Source organism: Silurus meridionalis, chromosome 4 (assembly GCF_014805685.1).
Source record: "Silurus meridionalis isolate SWU-2019-XX chromosome 4, ASM1480568v1, whole genome shotgun sequence".
Classification (NCBI taxonomy): domain Eukaryota; kingdom Metazoa; phylum Chordata; class Actinopteri; order Siluriformes; family Siluridae; genus Silurus; species Silurus meridionalis.
The window spans coordinates 3371782-3390400 of NC_060887.1; the positions used below are offsets into that span (position 1 = coordinate 3371782).

Sequence of the window (18619 nt, forward strand, 5' to 3'; positions counted from 1 at the left end):
TAAGCACTGAATCACTTGGAATTTACTCGCTCAATAATAAAAACTCTTTGCTATAGTTGTGAGGTGACTGATACACAAAGCCATGGAGCAGTTGGACACTGGGGAGACAATCAGATGAATGAAAGTAGAAAATGTGATAAAACCCTAAAGTTTATTGTGAGATTTGAGTCGTGATCGTTCAGATGCACAGTGTAGCAGCAATGACACAAACTTCACTTCACAACAAGAGCAAAAATACATGAATGAAAAAATGAATGAAGTTAAAATTCATCTAATGGAAAAAAATCCAATGTTATTCTGTTATTCAATTCTCTCATACTGACCACTGGATGTTCTACACGGCACCTCATGGTAAAGACTCTCTGATGACAGGAGACTCCACCATGATGCCGAGGCGATAAGAAGATCAGTAACATCCTGACACTGAGTTACAGTACAGTGGTCAGGGTCATACAGAGGTTTTCAAGACGTGTTCCACTCAGAACAGACCTCACAAGGGTCCATCAAAGAAGTCGAGTCCTCGTGCTGTGCGTCAGGTGCAGAAGCTGCTTCAGAAAACAGACACACGAGTGCTGCAGCATCGCTTTAATCACTTCTTATTTCAAGAAATCTTACCAAGTGTAATTATTTTACTGCACTGGCAAATCATTTGACTTGTTTCTAGTCTGTAGAGTTTCTTCTTAAATCATGCTTTTATTTCTTTATTTTGACGGATATTTTTGCAGTGGACGCGTCATAATGTGTGCTGTGTGTTTTATCCCTGACCACCGAGCACCATAGAGTGAATAAAATGTATTAATATTCTTCATTCATACAATTCGTACAAGATGATTCATACAAATCAATACAATTCATTTTAGAATTGTATTAATAGTGTAAAGAGTAAAGTTTGAAGTCATCGAGGATGTAACACGACTTTAAAAAAGAGCTGGAATAAATAGAGTGAGAACAGCAGCCGCTGCACAGACTCCAGATCACACACTCTCATACAGTATTTGAAAAGCACTTGTATTCCTCTCAACCGAGAACAGAAAGCTGAGGGTACATTGGGAACAAGTTTCCCAAAACTGTATAGTTGCAATCTGGAAAACATATTGCCTGAATCATTATTTCTGCTCATTTATGCTGTGCAGATGATTGTGTGGATCCATAGGGTAGTGGTCGTCACATCTGCTTTACACACAGAAGGTCCTTCCTGTGGAACCATGCAGGTTGCAAACATGAGTGAGGTTTATATATTACTCACAAATTGTTACTCAATCCTGGAAATAAAGTTTTGCATGTTTTGCATTGTGGTTGAAACAGAAATGGAGGAAAAGCATTCCAAAATTAGAATCAGAGACTCAAGGGCATGGCTCCACTGGGGGTCAAACCCAGGACCTTCTGCGTGTAAAGCAGACGTGATGACCGCTACACTATGGAACCTGCTGCTGAGAAGGTTGATGTCCAATGTGCATAAATAGAAACATATCTCTCAAAATCTAACTGGAAAATATAAATTAAACTTAGAAAATCACTGACTCAAATGTCACAATCATCTCCACTGTTTTGGGCATGAGCTTTATGAGAGTCTCCTCACTGTTCACATAAGGCTACATAACCCCTACAGAGAGACTGCAGGAGTTCATGTCTCATAGACTGTTTCTCTGCTTCGATCTTGTCCAAAATCACAGACAAAAACGTCTCTGCTAAAGACTAAATAAGACAAAAGAAAAGGATCATCCAATATCCAACTAAATCACACATGTCCTCAAATCATGTATATAAAACAAATATTAAGGAGTTAAGACTTGACTGTAGACCAGGTTTAGGAAAACTATTAGACTTAGATTTAGAATTAGAACATCAGGGCACTGAATTCACTTTTACAAATGAGAAAACTCAAATCCACAGCTAAACAATAAAGTTGTTTGAATTTTGTGCACACTAAATAAAACAGAAGATAATAACTGACCTTGTTTACACAAAACACAGATGTGACCAATTTTTCCTCATCTGTCAGACCAGGAAGTTTACAACTCCCTTTAAGTAGTGCAGAAACCCAGTTAGTAGATAATAAATCATAACTGGCATCATGAAGAGTTTCAATGCACAAGCGATGAGGATTGTGTTTTGTTGTGTTTGTGCTGTGCAGCATCGATTCCAGGTCTTTTAGCAGTCGTGGGTTGTGACGTGTCTGATGCAGTTCTTCATGGGTTCTGCATATAAAATAAATAAATAAATAAATAAATAAATAAATAAATAAATAAATAAATAATAGAACAAAGCTGCATGTTTTATAGGATTTATGAGCTGGAATAAATGTCCAAAAACCTCAAATCAACACTGAGTGATTTTTGTAGTTTGGTAGATATTAGATCTTTTGATGTATTATTCTTTTTTAAATATCTGTGTTTTAAATACACATTTATAAATATCAAGGCTTTTACTGGGTAATAAATTAAAAACATAAAGTCATAATTTACTGAAATGAAATTGAAAACATCAAAATACAACAAAAATAAATAAAATGACTATCAATATGTTTAAAACTAGAATAAATCTGGTTCAGACAGTTAAATACAGTGCAGTATTACAGCCTTATTTCATGTTTATTTTATAAACACAGTTTGTCATTATAATATTAATAATAATAATAATAATAATAATACTTTATTGCAATAGGGTGCTTTAGTACCTAAAGGTCTACATTTAAACATACTTTTATATTCTAAAATTATAAATTTTATGATTATTATATGAAGATTTCCACATTTATATGATTTATCCTACAGATTAATCACTATAAAGAAAATAGAAACATACACAAGAATGTTATTAACAACTTGTACACTGTACTGCACGATCCATGTGGAATATAATGTGATATAATAATGAATATTGTGAATGTAAACAAACATTCAGCAGTAGTTGAAAAAAATCAGGTCAGTCTCTGAGCATAAGCACTGAATCACTTGGAATTTACTCGCTCAATAATAAAAACTCTTTGCTATAGTTGTGAGGTGACTGATACACAAAGCCATGGAGCAGTTGGACACTGGGGAGACAATCAGATGAATGAAAGTAGAAAATGTGATAAAACCCTAAAGTTTATTGTGAGATTTGAGTCGTGATCGTTCAGATGCACAGTGTAGCAGCAATGACACAAACTTCACTTCACAACAAGAGCAAAAATACATGAATGAAAAAATGAATGAACTTAAAATTCATCAAATGGAAAAAAATCCAATGTTATTTAAACTTTGGAGAAAAAAATCTTATATTCTGTTATTCAATTCTCTCATACTGACCACTGGATGTTCTACACGGCACCTCATGGTAAAGACTCTCTGATGACAGGAGACTCCACCATGATGCCGAGGCGATAAGAAGATCAGTAACATCCTGACACTGAGTTACAGTACAGTGGTCAGGGTCATACAGAGGTTTTCCAAGACGTGTTCCACTCAGAACAGACCTCACAAGGGTCCATCAAAGAAGTCGAGTCCTCGTGCTGTGCGTCAGGTGCAGAAGCTGCTTCAGAAAACAGACACACGAGTGCTGCAGCATCGCTTTAATCACTTCTTATTTCAAGAAATCTTACCAAGTGTAATTATTTTACTGCACTGGCAAATCATTTGACTTGTTTCTAGTCTGTAGAGTTTCTTCTTAAATCATGCTTTTATTTCTTTATTTTGACGGATATTTTTTGCAGTGGACGCGTCATAATGTGTGCTGTGTGTTTTTATCCCTGACCACCGAGCACCATAGAGTGAATAAAATGTATTAATATTCTTCATTCATACAATTCGTACAAGATGATTCATACAAATCAATACAATTCATTTTAGAATTGTATTAATAGTGTAAAGAGTAAAGTTTGAAGTCATCGAGGATGTAACACGACTTTAAAAAAGAGCTGGAATAAATAGAGTGAGAACAGCAGCCGCTGCACAGACTCAGATCACACACTCTCATACAGTATTTGAAAAGCACTTGTATTCCTCTCAACCGAGAACAGAAAGCTGAGGGTACATTGGGAACAAGTTTCCCAAAACTGTATAGTTGCAATCTGGAAAACATATTGCCTGAATCATTATTTCTGCTCATTTATGCTGTGCAGATGATTGTGTGGATCCATAGGGTAGTGGTCATCACATCTGCTTTACACACAGAAGGTCCTTCCAGTGGAACCATGCAGGTTGCAAACATGAGTGAGGTTTATATATTACTCACAAATTGTTACTCAATCCTGGAAATAAAGTTTTGCATGTTTTTGCATTGTGGTTGAAACAGAAATGGAGGAAAAGCATTCCAAAATTAGAATCAGAGACTCAAGGGCATGGCTCCACTGGGGGTCAAACCCAGGACCTTCTGCGTGTAAAGCAGACGTGATGACCGCTACACTATGGAACCTGCTGCTGAGAAGGTTGATGTCCAATGTGCATAAATAGAAACATATCTCTCAAAATCTAACTGGAAAATATAAATTAAACTTAGAAAATCACTGACTCAAATGTCACAATCATCTCCACTGTTTTGGGCATGAGCTTTATGAGAGTCTCCTCACTGTTCACATAAGGCTACATAACCCCTACAGAGAGACTGCAGGAGTTCATGTCTCATAGACTGTTTCTCTGCTTCGATCTTGTCCAAAATCACAGACAAAAACGTCTCTGCTAAAGACTAAATAAGACAAAAGAAAAGGATCATCCAATATCCAACTAAATCACACATGTCCTCAAATCATGTATATAAAACAAATATTAAGGAGTTAAGACTTGACTGTAGACCAGGTTTAGGAAAACTATTAGACTTAGATTTAGAATTAGAACATCAGGGCACTGAATTCACTTTTACAAATGAGAAAACTCAAATCCACAGCTAAACAATAAAGTTGTTTGAATTTTGTGCACACTAAATAAAACAGAAGATAATAACTGACCTTGTTTACACAAAACACAGATGTGACCAATTTTTCCTCATCTGTCAGACCAGGAAGTTTACAACTCCCTTTAAGTAGTGCAGAAACCCAGTTAGTAGATAATAAATCATAACTGGCATCATGAAGAGTTTCAATGCACAAGCGATGAGGATTGTGTTTTGTTGTGTTTGTGCTGTGCAGCATCGATTCCAGGTCTTTTAGCAGTCGTGGGTTGTGGCGTGTCTGATGCAGTTCTTCATGGGTTCTGCATATAAAATAAATAAATAATAGAACAAAGCTGCATGTTTTATTTCTGCATAATGAATACAGTCTACAATCTGATCATTTCTGTACATGTTAAAGGTGTGTTGTGTAAAATAATTTACTAAATGAAATGAAAGCTGCTCAGATCACACTCATGATATTATATGTTTATTTGATAAAAGCGTATCATGCAGTAATAATGTGCTTGTATCGTCTTACACACTGAAGACATAAACATCAACACTATAGATACCTTTAAGTGCCAGAAGCTGGTTTTCAACACTTTCATTCCTGTGGAAAAGAAAAATTCTTTATGGTTATGAATAAGAATATTTTTATGGTTATGTAGAGAATCCATCATGCAATACTCTGTGTACCGTGTTTCTATATAAATGATGTACTTAAATAAAGTACTGGGTTAAAAGTCTCATGTATCATGTATGTATATTTAACATTTTATGAAGATATCATTAACATGTAGATTTCTACAAACATTTATCTGAGAATATTTCTGGTCCTTTTCTCCCTCACAGATGTAAAATAGACTCAGATTTTCCATCCACATGCAGATCACCAGGTCGCTGTCGCTTTTCTTTCCTTTTTATTTCTTGTAAACAAAGCTCAGTTATCACGAGCTGAAAGAGCTGCATTCCACTTCCTGCCAGGTGCGTCACAGTGCACGCCACGCTCTTTCACCACTAAGAGCTTCTAAAGATGAATAAAACTAAGAACTCGCCCACACGGGGAATAAAAACCTCCCATGTGTCGTTAAAATCCTGCACTCATTGGTTACATTTTCTATGGAACTGGCTGAAAATAAAAGATTGGAAATGAAAGGTGGTGCAAAGCAAAACATCACCACAAACACCTGCAGAGTTCAGTTGTATCACTGATAAGATTCTTCCTGTCTTTGTCTTTTTTTAGTGGTTACTCTCATTTGTTTTTAACACTATATTCTACCAGCCATATTTATTTTTTACCACCAAGATGTCATTCTTTATGCAAAAGTTACTCTAAAACAGATACAAACAAAAGACCAAAAATGCTCTACAGTATGTTGTTCAGTGGAACCTTATCTTTCAAATAAACAGGAATTTGCAGCAATTGTGTGTTTGGATGCGTTTGTGACTCGTTATTACAATTATAGTGTAAGTACTGTTTTTATGCATGTTGTTTGTGTGTATTGTTTACACAAATTTAGAAAATATATTCGTTATAAGCGTTCCATTGAAAACAGTGATCTAAAATCGATGCTTGAGGCTTAGACCTTTAGAATGATATATAATTTATCATGATAGCTTATACCCCTTTTTATTTAATCTATTGTTAAATTACACCAGCAAACAGTGGTCACTTCAAGTGGCTGCTTTTGAACTGTAGGCTCCGCCTCCTCTGGTCAGGCTCTTGCTCTTCATTGGTCCTTTTTTCCCAGGTGACTCCACCTACATATAGTAGAGAGCTGAAGACAGAGCCAACACAAGGAGGGGAGTAGAAGAAAACAGCACAGACACGTAACAGCGGCATCCTGGTGCATGTTAAAAATAAAGTAACTCCATTACCGTTACCGTATGGTGCGTTACCTGTTACTTTTTTAAATGAATGAATTTGGGCTGAAGTGTAGACTACAGTCTGACCTGTTTACAGCAGCGACGCAGTGTAGTATTGGAGGATAAACCACTGTAAACACAAAGAAGATGCACTGTGGGTGTGTCTCAGTTTATTCAGGTCTGTGCGGCAGTAATGGCGAGTCGAGGCGAGAGCAAGACGAGTTTCTCAAAGTGGAAATATGCTCATTATTTCACTTTAGTTGAGTATAAAGACAAAAACTTTTAGTCTAATGTAAGCTGTGTCTTTCTGGTTTGAAGCTCGTATCTACTGCGATAGCAACACCTCCAGAAACTCCATGCCTGAGGAGCTAGAAGCTAGAAGCTAACCCGGTGTTCTGTTCTACATTGTTGATAGTTTTCATACTTCAGCTGTGAAAGGAACATTTTTAAGAGCTCAACACAACAGCTTTTATGATGCAGAAGCCACTTTAGTTTTTGATTGTGAATATATTATTCAGCTTGTTTTGTTATTTATTTCAGAAATGCTTGTGATATATTCAGTTTGTGCTGCTCTGACTTTAATAAAATAGTGTTTAAAAATGACTTTGTGTTTAAGTCAGTTTTGTGTTTGTAGACCATAACACATAAAAGGGCATTAATGGGAACATTAAAGAAGGTTCTTTAAAAAAGTAACTAAAAAGTTAGTTTTAACAGTAACGCATTACTTTTTGGTGTAAATAATCAACAAACTAATTGAGTTACTTTTTGAATAAAGTAACGAGTAACTGTAACTAGTTACTATTTTTTATTAACCAGCACAACACTGGTGATAAGTATAGCATATTTAATCAAACTCATGTAACCTATTTACTCAAGTATAATTAAAATAATAATAATCAGTTAGTAATAAATAGAGTAGAATAGGGTCTGACTAATGTTATGAGTGTGTAGGAGAAACAAAAACAAGGCAGACTTAAGCATGTTTATTGGGAAAGAAGAGTTTGTGGGCCATTGCTGCTGCAGAAGACATGGGTGAGCAATCAGGATCAGACTCAGGGGAAGATATGGGAGGATAATAATAATGATCAGGTGAGAGAATGGGGGAAGTAGGAATAATCAGTAGGGGACCAACATGAAGGATAAGGAGGAGATAGTAGAGTTGATGCAGGAATGAGGGAGTTGTCATAGTCTTTATTGTCGGTCTGTGTCACCTGATGATAAACAGCAGAAGGTCAGACTAAGTCTGTGTGCCCATATTACGTGTAAAAGTATTCTTCACGATGTGAACAGCTTCTATTCTCTGGAACAGCTGGAGTAGAGAGATGTTCATTAAATGGAGCAATCTCAGTGGTGAGGAAGAAGAGCTGAAATTGACGATACTGTCGGAGGAGAACGCTCTAAGAGCTGTCCCAGAACGCCTGTGAGATGGAGCTGAATAAAAGAAACCAACAGAGATATGATGTAAAAGGGTGAAATCACAATGACTAAATATAAAATGTATATGTTCATGTGGGGACAAAAGTAACAAGATTATAAATCAGGGGTCACCAACCTTTTTGACACCGAGAGCTACTTCTTGGGTATCGACTAATGTGAAGATCTACCAGTTTAATACACACTTTTGAGATAAAAAATGTGCTCAGTTTACCTTTAATTATGTTATTATTAATAATTAATGATATTTATCTATATCAGGGTGTCAGACTTAATTGCACAGGGAGCCAAAACTCAAAGCACACTTTAGGTTGCGGGCCGAACAGGATAACATTTATTGAACACACTAAAACAATGCTTTTGAACATAAATATTAATAAAAACAGACAGAAAAATTATTCCAGAACAAATAAAATTCAACTTTAAATAACCTAAAATATTTTGCTCTCCATAAAAATATATCATCAAAAAGATCATTCTGAGAAACCAAGAGCAATTGGAGAAACATGAAGCTCAGCTGAGGGCACTTTGGGTTTTGACTATGAGAAACAGCAGAAACAGAAAGCTGAACCTCTACAAGCCCAAAGAGTCGCAGAAAATCTCTGAGGAAACAAAGATTCTTAGGTGAGGGAAGAGAAATGAGGATGGAAACCCGAGAGTGACTGGAGGAAGCTGTACAGCTGTTCAGCAATATGACTTCAGCACTAGAGAAAGAACTATTTATTATATTAATTTTAATAATTCAGTCCATTCAGTTTGGTCAATTCAGTTTGAAATGATTCGATTCGATGATTTTGATTCCTTAGATTCAGTTCAAGTGACTCGGTTCAAGAGTTCAGTTCGGTCACTTCTATTCAAAACAATGAGGTCGACCGAGACTGAGTCCATAGATAGTTCAAGAAATTTCCTTTCAGCAGTCTCTCAAAAAGAAACCAGCAGGTGGTCAGAATGTTCCTACTCTGTTCCTGGGTTAGTTTCAGGGGTTCACCTCAGTCAGCTTCATCTGGTCATTTTTGATTCTACAACATTCATATAGTCACTCGGGTCTACTTCCGGATTGTGTGTAATCTTCCCTCTGTAATCTGTACATGCGCAGAGTATGTGTGTGTGTGTGTGTGTGTGTGTGTGTGTGTGTGTGTGAGAGAGAGAGAGATAGAGAGAAAGAGAGAGAGAGAAATAAAGTGAGTGACATGATGATGTCATCGGCAGAGGGCGGGGCATCTAGGTGTGATGTCACAGTGTGACACGTCTATATAATTCAAAGCGTGCTTTTGTTTCTCATTTGTGAATTTACCAATTGTAAGTAAAGAGACACTAAAATTGACAACCACCAAACAAACAAACAGCAGCAAGAAGCAGCAGCGATTAGCAGCAACTAAAAAAACATTACAAATCCTCTTCTATTGAACATTTCTTCATACAGGTACCTGGTAAGTCGTCTAAATAATTATGGCAAAATATTGTAGATTATTTAGTAGAAGACTCGAATAGTACAAAGTCATTATTTAGCGACATTAGCATGGGTAACTAGCCGGCTAGCTAAGATTAGCTTTTATAGTTTAGCTTTTTATATTAATCCAACAAATTGACCTAATAATTAGTTTAGAATCTATTAAATACAATGAAGTAACATAATTTAACCTATTTAGCCCATATTTTAATCAAACTCATGTAACCTGTTTACTCCAAGTATAATTAACATAATACAGTGGTACCTCGACATACGAGTTTAATTCATTCCGTAAACTTGCTCGTATGTCAAATTGCTCGTATTTCAAAGCAAATTTCCTCATTGAAATGAATTAAAATGCCATTAATCCGTTCCAGCCCCCAAAATGCGACCCCAGTTGTTTTTGTTACGTGTTTTTGAATAAGAAAAATTTATTTATAAATGACAAATATTGTATAAAAACATAATAAAAGAGAATGTAAAGATATAATAAGGTTTTATTCAGTGTATTTTCCTTGGAGATGAGACGACTTGAACTAACAAAAACGCTGGTGGGGTGTGTGTGTGTGTGTGTGTGTGTGTGTGTGTGTGTGTGTGTGTGTGTGTGCGTGGGGGTAGAGGCGATAAACTTTAAATTTTTTACTTTTTCTTCTTTGCTTATTGTTACTTATCCGCTTGAACTTTTCCCGGCAGCAGCGTAACAACTCATTAGTTGATGCTCGTGGAATGATGAGATGGACAACATTAGCCGATGCATAACCACTTGACTTGTTTTTATGAAGATATATTTGCAGGGTTACAGTACAATATAACTCCCAGGTGGATAAACTTGGATTAACCGACCGCACTGCAGAACACAAATCATATAAATCGCACACAGGAAACACATCCAGCCCGCACACTTCTTTTCTGCACTACACTACCCATTATGCATTTTACTCTGGATTTCAATACCCAGAGATAGTAGCCTTAAAGAAACAGCTCTGATTTTCCCTCTAATGCAACACTATCTTCATTTTCCTCACAATCTTCGCTTTCTGGCTTTGATTCGGCATCTTGCAGCAGCGTCTCGAGCTCGTATCTCAAGTTTTTGCTCGCGTATCAAAGCAAAAAATCGACCGAGTGACCGCTCGTATCTCAAAAAACTTGTATGTTAGGACACTCGTATGTCGAGGTACCACTGTATACTAATAAATAGAGTAGAATAGGGTCAGACTGGGACTACAATTTTAATAATCCTTGCAGCCGTGGCATGTTTTATCTGTTGTGGAATTCCTTGTCATTGTTTAGACAATACGTACAGCTCCCAGTGTATAAAATTACAGGTGAAGAGTCTTCTACAGAAAACATCTCCACAGATATGGATCAAAACATCTATGTGGATTTGGATGGAGGGATTATGGCCCTAGTCAATGAGAAAAAATGACTGTAACAAACATTTTCTTATAACTAAAAGCACTAAACTCTTTCTACGCTTTAATTCTGATTCTTTGATTATATCGTATATAAATCATGTTGTTGTTGTGTATTTTATGCTGTGTGCAGGAACATGGCAGCTGGTCAACATAGGTGGCTTCTGCGAGGTATGCGTCTGCATCAACACACGTGTGCGTACATCAAAGCATGTGCTGAGGGGTATCGCTTCGACTTTGACACCTTTAGAGGTCCCTGCAATGCTTGTTATGCCCTTGTGTCTATTTTTCTAAAGCATTGCTTGTGGTGCCTGCAGCAGCCCACCTGTCCTTTAGGTGAACGGTGCCATAATGGACCCCGTAAATGGTACAGGTTTCCTCCAGAAAAGGACGAATTCGTTTGGGAAACTGATGCGGACCCGTTCAGACCGGTGATGGACATTCTGCACCACGCTGACATGTTCTCCCCAGAGGGAATGTGGCTAGATTCCATCCAGAACTCTGTCTATGATCTTCCTGCAGGACTTCAGCTGATCACCCGTATCTTTCATGTGCGTAGGGCTATTACCCTTGCCCAATCGTTTGGAGTTACTGCCAGCTCGCTGGTTGCTCCGAGCACTCACAGTTTTCTGTTCACGGACTTTGTCATGCAAAGCACCTTTGTAACGTACTACACCATCACCTTCTGTGGCTATGTTCTATGGACAACTGAACCAGCAAAACATCGTGATTGGAATTGTCGTCCTATCCTTTGTCGCAAATTTTACACAGTCAGAACAGACTCAATGATATTTTCATCGAGACGTCACGGTGGTGGTTACAGGTATCACAGTGAGGTGTGGTCTGCACTGCAGTCTCAACGTTCTATACCTGCTCCCCTGCCGCACTGGATCAGAAGACTATCACCCATTCCATAGTTAAGCCACTTTGCACTGGACTGCATCAACTTTTATTTTCTTATGTTTTCACATTTGTTAGTTACTTGTACAATCACGACTGAGGATGAACTTGGTGGTGAGTCCACTGTTGTGCCCCTGGTGGGCAGAGTGGGAATTTTACATAAAATTTGGTTGCTGTCAGGGTTTTTCGCCCACTCCCAGTTCATCATGTTGTGATTAGGCTTATCCGTTGATGCTTTGAGGGTGGGCGATGATGTCAATTTTGGTCGATTTTTTTATTTTTTAGATTTTGCTCGATTTTTTGCTTAGATTTTTGTCTTATTTTGATTTTTTGTCTGTTTCTTTTTTTTTGTTATAAATATATAAATAAATACAATTATTTTTGTGTTATGTGACATGTATGTTTGTTAATGGGTTAAAATAGAAGTAAGCATAGAGTGTGAGACTAATTAATAAGGGAGTGATGGATCAAATCCTCCTTATCTAGCACGTGACCTAATAATTAGTATAGTATATTTAATCAAACTCATGTAACCTGTTTACTCCAAGTATAATTAACATAATAATAATCAGTTACTAATAAATTGAGTAGAATAGGGTCTGACTAATGTTATGAGTGTGTAGGAGAAACATAAACAATGTACAAGGCAGACTTAAGCATGTTTATTGGGAAAGAAGAGTTTGTGGGCCATTGCTGCTGCAGAAGACATGGGTGAGCAATCAGGATCAGACTCAGGGGAAGATATGGGAGGATGATAATAATGATCAGGTGAGAGAACGGTGGAAGTAGGAGAATAATCAGTAGGGGACCAACATGAAGGTTAAACAATGAAGTGGCTAATTTATGGATTTTTTCCTGGGTTTTTCCCGGTTTCACAAGCTTCAAGCCAAAAAACTGAGTTCCATAACATCAGACCAATGAAATTGCCAAATGGGTTAAGGTGAACCAATGAAACTCTTTATATTAAATTAGTTGCACTCCCACTGAATCGGCCCACACCACATCATAAATATGGATGAGGTTCCTCTGATGTTTGACCTGCCGCTCACTCGCACTGTCTACAGGAAAGGAGAATAATTAGTCACGCTGAAAACAACCGGGCATGAAAAAACACACTTCACCTGTGTTCTGAGCTGCACGGCATCGGGAGAAAAGATTCACCGATGGTGATTTTTAAACGCACGACGATGCCAAAAGAAAAACTCCCGAGAGAAATTGTTGTGAAAGGAAAAGGAGAAAAAAACTGTGAAAAATGACTTTTTTGTTAGGCTACTGTTTAGATACAAGCCGTGTAACAGACACTGTCTTTCATTAAAGCCTGTGTAAAGTTCATTAGTTTCAGTGGGAGCGCATCTGATTTAATATAAAGAGTTTCATTGGTTCACCTGAACCCGTTCGGCAATTTCATTGGTCTAATGTTATGGGGCTCAGTTTGGCTTGAAGCTTGTTAAACCAGGAAAAAACCCAGGAAAAATTAATATATTAGCCACTTCATTGTTTAAGCCGCGAGGTTTAAAGCGAAGTAAAAAAGTATCGGCTTATATTCCGGAAAATACGGTAGTCTTCGTTCTGAGAGCGAGCGAGCAACTTAAAACGCTGGTATCCTAAAAAACATTTCCCATATAAAATAAAGGAAATTCACTTGATGCGTTCCACAAGTCCATAAATACACATATAAACAAATTTTAAAGGTTTTGTAATGTAATTGTTGTACAAATTTTAACCCCTAACATCAGAAATGAAAAATCTTTTGCTCAAAATCTTTGCTCGCAGGCCGATGCAACACTCGTAACCCAATACAACATTTATCACAAATATTTTCTCGTATTCCAATTTGCTCGTATTCAAAGTTTCTCGTAACCCGAGGTTCTACTGTATGTAAAACATTTTTTTTATATTATACCATCCATGGTTTTAAATAGAATAATATCAGAAAGATCATTTTTAGATATAAATTTCTGAATCATTATTGTATTATTATAATCATATTGTCATTACTGGCATTCTGTAATTTAGTATTTTTAACATTTTAAATGAATATAAGAGATTTATGGGATGTATTATTGCTCTTTGTTTTTCTGTATAATGGGGTGCAATTGTAGTCTGAATGTTTTTACCACTGTTTATAGCAATGTTTACCTCAGAATATTTAATACGGTAATTGTACTTGCAGATATGTAAAAAGAAAATAACAATACCTTGCAAATGTTGAAGATCTGTGAGGAGTCCTTCTTTAAGTAAAGTGAAAGGCCTGCCAGGGCTGCTGTTCTGGATACATTGATGTCCTTTTTGTCCTTTTGCAGAAACAAATACATTGCACAAAGATCTCAGGGTTGAGTGTTCACATTTACTTTAATGTAATGCAATGCACTTAAAATATATTTACATGTTCTTCATATGCCATCAAAAAGTTTTCCATCTTCTCACCAAAATATCCTATTTTCCTCTTTTTATACAGTTTCAGAAACTGAGGTGTATATTTGTCAAGAGCAGCATAGAAAGAAAATGGCAGATTTTGATTTGTTATCCTGTGAGATTAGCTGTAAAGCTGCATTGGGAACAAAAGAACATACAAATCAACAATCCATATTAAACTAAGACTTTTTCCAGCTCAAGCAGTGCTGCAAAGACGAGTGACACTATGTGGTCCTAGTAACAGTTTTTTACTTACTCGAGCTTCACAAAAGTGTGCAGGACATCTATCTTTTAGTTCAGCAATTGAAGGAGCTGAATTCAAAATTTCTTCATGCCTGAGAGAAAGGTGTGTTGCATATGCTGATGGATGAGAGTCATGTCTTTTCCTTCTACAGATTTCTTGAACTGGTCCATCATCTCAAGCCTCTTGGTTTCCAAAATGCTCTTAGTCTGTCCACAGGGATAATTGGGAAGGAAATTAATTTTCCCTCTTCTGGGTCATTTGATGTTGGCCCTGGATGCTAAACCTTCTGGATTTGTCCTGCTTCACTTTCCTTCATTCACAGCCACACCCTTTATGTCAGCCCTGGTCAGTTTGGTCCTGTAGTTGCCCATTTTGAAGCATAGGCTGTTCTTCCAACCCTCATAACCTGTTGTGGAACCTTTTCTTTTAGACAGGGGTGCTTGAATAGTAGAGTTTCTGCAGAATTGCCAATCTGTTTGGAACTAGAATAGGCTTTATGCTTATACATTTCAACAGCCATCACATCAAGTATGTTGTGTTTTTGATCCCTTGTCAGCTTTAAAGTTTTCCCTCTGTCAAAAATGCAGCGTTGCCTTCTCTTAGAGTGTACTCGAACTCATATGAGAATGGGGAACAACAAAGACCCTGGCCAAAGGCTAAGGTGCTCTGGTGAATCTACTAATCTATCAGACAGTAGCATTGTGTCGTCTAAACTGGAAGAACCAGTTTAACTAGTCTAAAAGTCGCTCAGGAGGCTAGGTCCTCGATATTAACTAGATTGCATAGTGCATTGTCAAACTCTGTTTCTTCAAACTGAAGCTGAAAGTAAAAATTCAAGTTCTTTAACTTCAACAATGAGGCCATGTACATTCTCAGGACGAGAGGGCAAAATCAGCCTCTCAGCGTTGTCATCATCTAGAATGACCCTCAGTTTCAGTACATCAGCCACTTTAATTGTACTGTATTGAGGAGAACTGTACCATGACCCTTAAATATCAATACATGTATGTTGCCTTTATTGTTAGAACACAGGTTCTCCATTACTCATCATTTTCATTAATGCATACCCAGTTCTCATGTTAAAGTATTGCACAAAGCTGATAAATAAGCCACAGCATTTAGAAAAATGTTTGGCGTTCTGGGGAATTATAAATATAAACAGCAGCAATCGGTCAGCTTCGATCAGGAAAGAACTTAAACATATCACAATATTCCTTTAAGGTCAACTTAATGTAAACTTTTAAAACACTTTGCATATGTAAGAATGTACTCTTACATTGAAATAATATATACAAACCAAATAATCCTCAAAACACACACCAATGTGTATAAATCAATGTGAAATACACATTACCTATCACTATGTTGACCTTTGTGTCCAGGAAGGTGATTTTTAGAGTTTACAAATGGTCCAAACAGATGCTTATTGTTTATCAGTTGACTGTGAAAAAAGGTAGAGGACAGAGTTTGTTATGGTTCTGCTTTTTCATTCAGACACTGGAATAAAATGCTGATATTTTATAGGTGAATAATGGCATTAGGTCTGTTAGCTGAAACACAAATTTCACTGTATGACCTTTGTTTGTATTTTCTATGAGCTCATATGATTTTAAATGCTCAACATACAATGTTTCATAGTCTTTGAGTAAAAATAGATATTGTCTTTAATGAGTAATGTGTTTTTGATCTCTTTAAACTCAGGGAAGGCACCACGAACACCAGTTTCTTATCACTACATTTTTGTAGTTATGAGTATTATGAACAATTTTTGAACACGTTATGCTTCCCCTCAAATCACATTGTCCAGAGATGCACCAAAGGACCAAAGCACTTTATGAGATGGGATAATGCTCAATATAATGATGCTTTGGTCGTAATCGTAAGCTGGGCAAGACTACTTGAAGTAGCTGCCTTTGATCTGAAATGTTACAAGCCATGTACTGAATAGTTTCATATGTGAAAGTATGAGACACAGCAAGTTCTACTATCTTCCAAATCCATTAGTACTTCCCAAAATGTATCACCTTATGGGATTTTGGACCCAATAAGAACAGGCAGCAATCTAAGAAGAGTGTGGTTCTCAGCACCATTCCTCAATTGTTCCACCATGGACAATATTTTGTGGAACTGCGTGAGGACGGTCAACCTTATCTGAGTGCTGGAAGGGAATTAAACCTTAATCAAACCTTTTAAACAATGTGCCAACTCCACAGGAACAATGTCTTCCAGCAGGTCATGTAAGATATCAGGTGGAAATCCTGTGACAGGGTGGTAATAGGATAGATGATCAGACAGAACACAACTGTGTTTTACACCATAATTACAATCACTCTCATTGTTTTGTATTTTTCAACAAGTTGTCCTTGCTGATCTTTTGTTCACGTTTCTAAACTACCAGCAATTGCATATGAGTTTTGCATTTCTGTTTGAATGGCGAGACAAAATCTGGAGAAATAATTCGATCTGAAACTCTCACTGAAACCAGCTAGCCCATGAGCAGCAGGGTTATCAGCTACAACAGAATAAACTGTGCCTTTTAGACAGTCACCAGATGTTTCAATGTAAATACCCACTGCTTTTAGAGTTTTTAAGTTTTACCTTTTCATAGCCAAACTGTGGCACTGATTAGAGTGGAGGACAGAATGATATTTTACTAGCAGGTTAGCTAATATCTAATAAACCGCACAGACTGTGTGTATTGTTTTGTATGTCCCCAGATGATTTGCAATTTCAAAATCATCAACATATTATTATATGGAAATATTGCTCATTTCTGACCCTCAACTGATAATAGCAAATGTTTGTGGTGGTAAGAGGCATCACAGTATGATGAATACTGTCCAGGTGACTGTGAAGTGGTTGCTTGAACTTTCTCAAGTACATCTTGTTTTTTAAGCAACAACTGCAAAGATGAGATAATTGGCACATACATAAAGGTAGACTGTGATGACTCATTAATGTTCTCTACAGGTTTAACTAATGGAAATTTTCCTCATAATAGGATTTTCTTCATTTAGCTGTTGCCCTCAGATGTCACGGACTATCTGACACTGGCTGTACAATTTCACTTACAAGTTGATCAGTATGTGGAGATTTGGGTTTTTTTTCAGTGTATTGAATACAGATTCTCTCACAAAAGGTTCTGACAGTGAAAACAATATGCTGAATGATTTTCTGTGTTGCCCTCTGTGACACATGGAGAATAGTTTGCATTGTTCTGCTCTCCTAATCCCTTACTGCTACTATCTGCTGCTGGGGCAGTTTCATTTTCACCTGAACGTTGCACTGCATGATGTTTAATGTCACTATACTGGATTGTATTTCAGACATTCTGCACCACATCTGATGGATCAAAATCTGAGGCTTTTGGTTTTCTGCATTTGTGTGCATTATATGTGGAATACACATTGGTTGGAAATTTGCAGCCACTGAATGGACATGGAACTGTTTCTTTCCTTCTTAAATGCCCCCTTAAATGAATAAACATGTCCTTCTCCACAAATGGCTGCTTAAAATCACACAGACTTTTAACCCGTCACTATTCTGGATTGTTTCAGGACCGAATTCATGTATTTATAAAAAATAAAATAAAATAAAATAAAATTGTTTTCTAAGGAACTTCAGCATCTTTGGATGATGTAAAGCCCAAAGTGTGTTCTTTTAAAAGAGATGTAAATTGTGTATGTAGCACACTGTTGTCAGGAACTTTTACCATTGAAAGTCAGGAAGGTCATTTTCAGCTGTGAGGCCCAAAAGTGGGGCTGAAACCGAACAGGGTTCAAGAAACCGGGTTTATTTTCATATAAGTAACAGTATTTAGTTTAGTAACCTTAAGTTCATTTAAAGGAGAATTCAAATTAACATTTTTACATTCAATAAAAACAAATCATCCAGTTTTCATTGATGTTTATTTAGTGAATAATGCATTTAATAAACAATTGGTTTCACTCAGAATGACATTTTATTTTTAATAAGTAGTAAAATGTGTTTTTATAAAACTCATCTGAAGCATAAAGATAAAAATGCACCAGTTGGTTAAAAGAAAACATT

The 18619-nt window shown here is 36.8% G+C and overlaps 1 protein-coding gene, 2 non-coding genes and 1 pseudogene across 3 annotated transcripts in view; 1 reads left to right on the forward strand and 3 right to left on the reverse strand.

Moving 5' to 3' along the window:
• Window positions 1-18619, reverse strand: part of LOC124384578 (zinc finger protein 850-like) — a 1373244-nt gene that overhangs the window by 343988 nt on the left and 1010637 nt on the right. The gene's annotated exons all lie outside the window — the stretch shown is intronic.
• LOC124384668 overlaps window positions 1-18619 on the forward strand; it is a 920651-nt pseudogene that overhangs the window by 334186 nt on the left and 567846 nt on the right.
• Window positions 1353-1425, reverse strand: trnav-uac. The gene has a single exon. It is a non-coding gene; the product is annotated as a tRNA-Val (tRNA).
• Window positions 4323-4395, reverse strand: trnav-uac. The gene has a single exon. It is a non-coding gene; the product is annotated as a tRNA-Val (tRNA).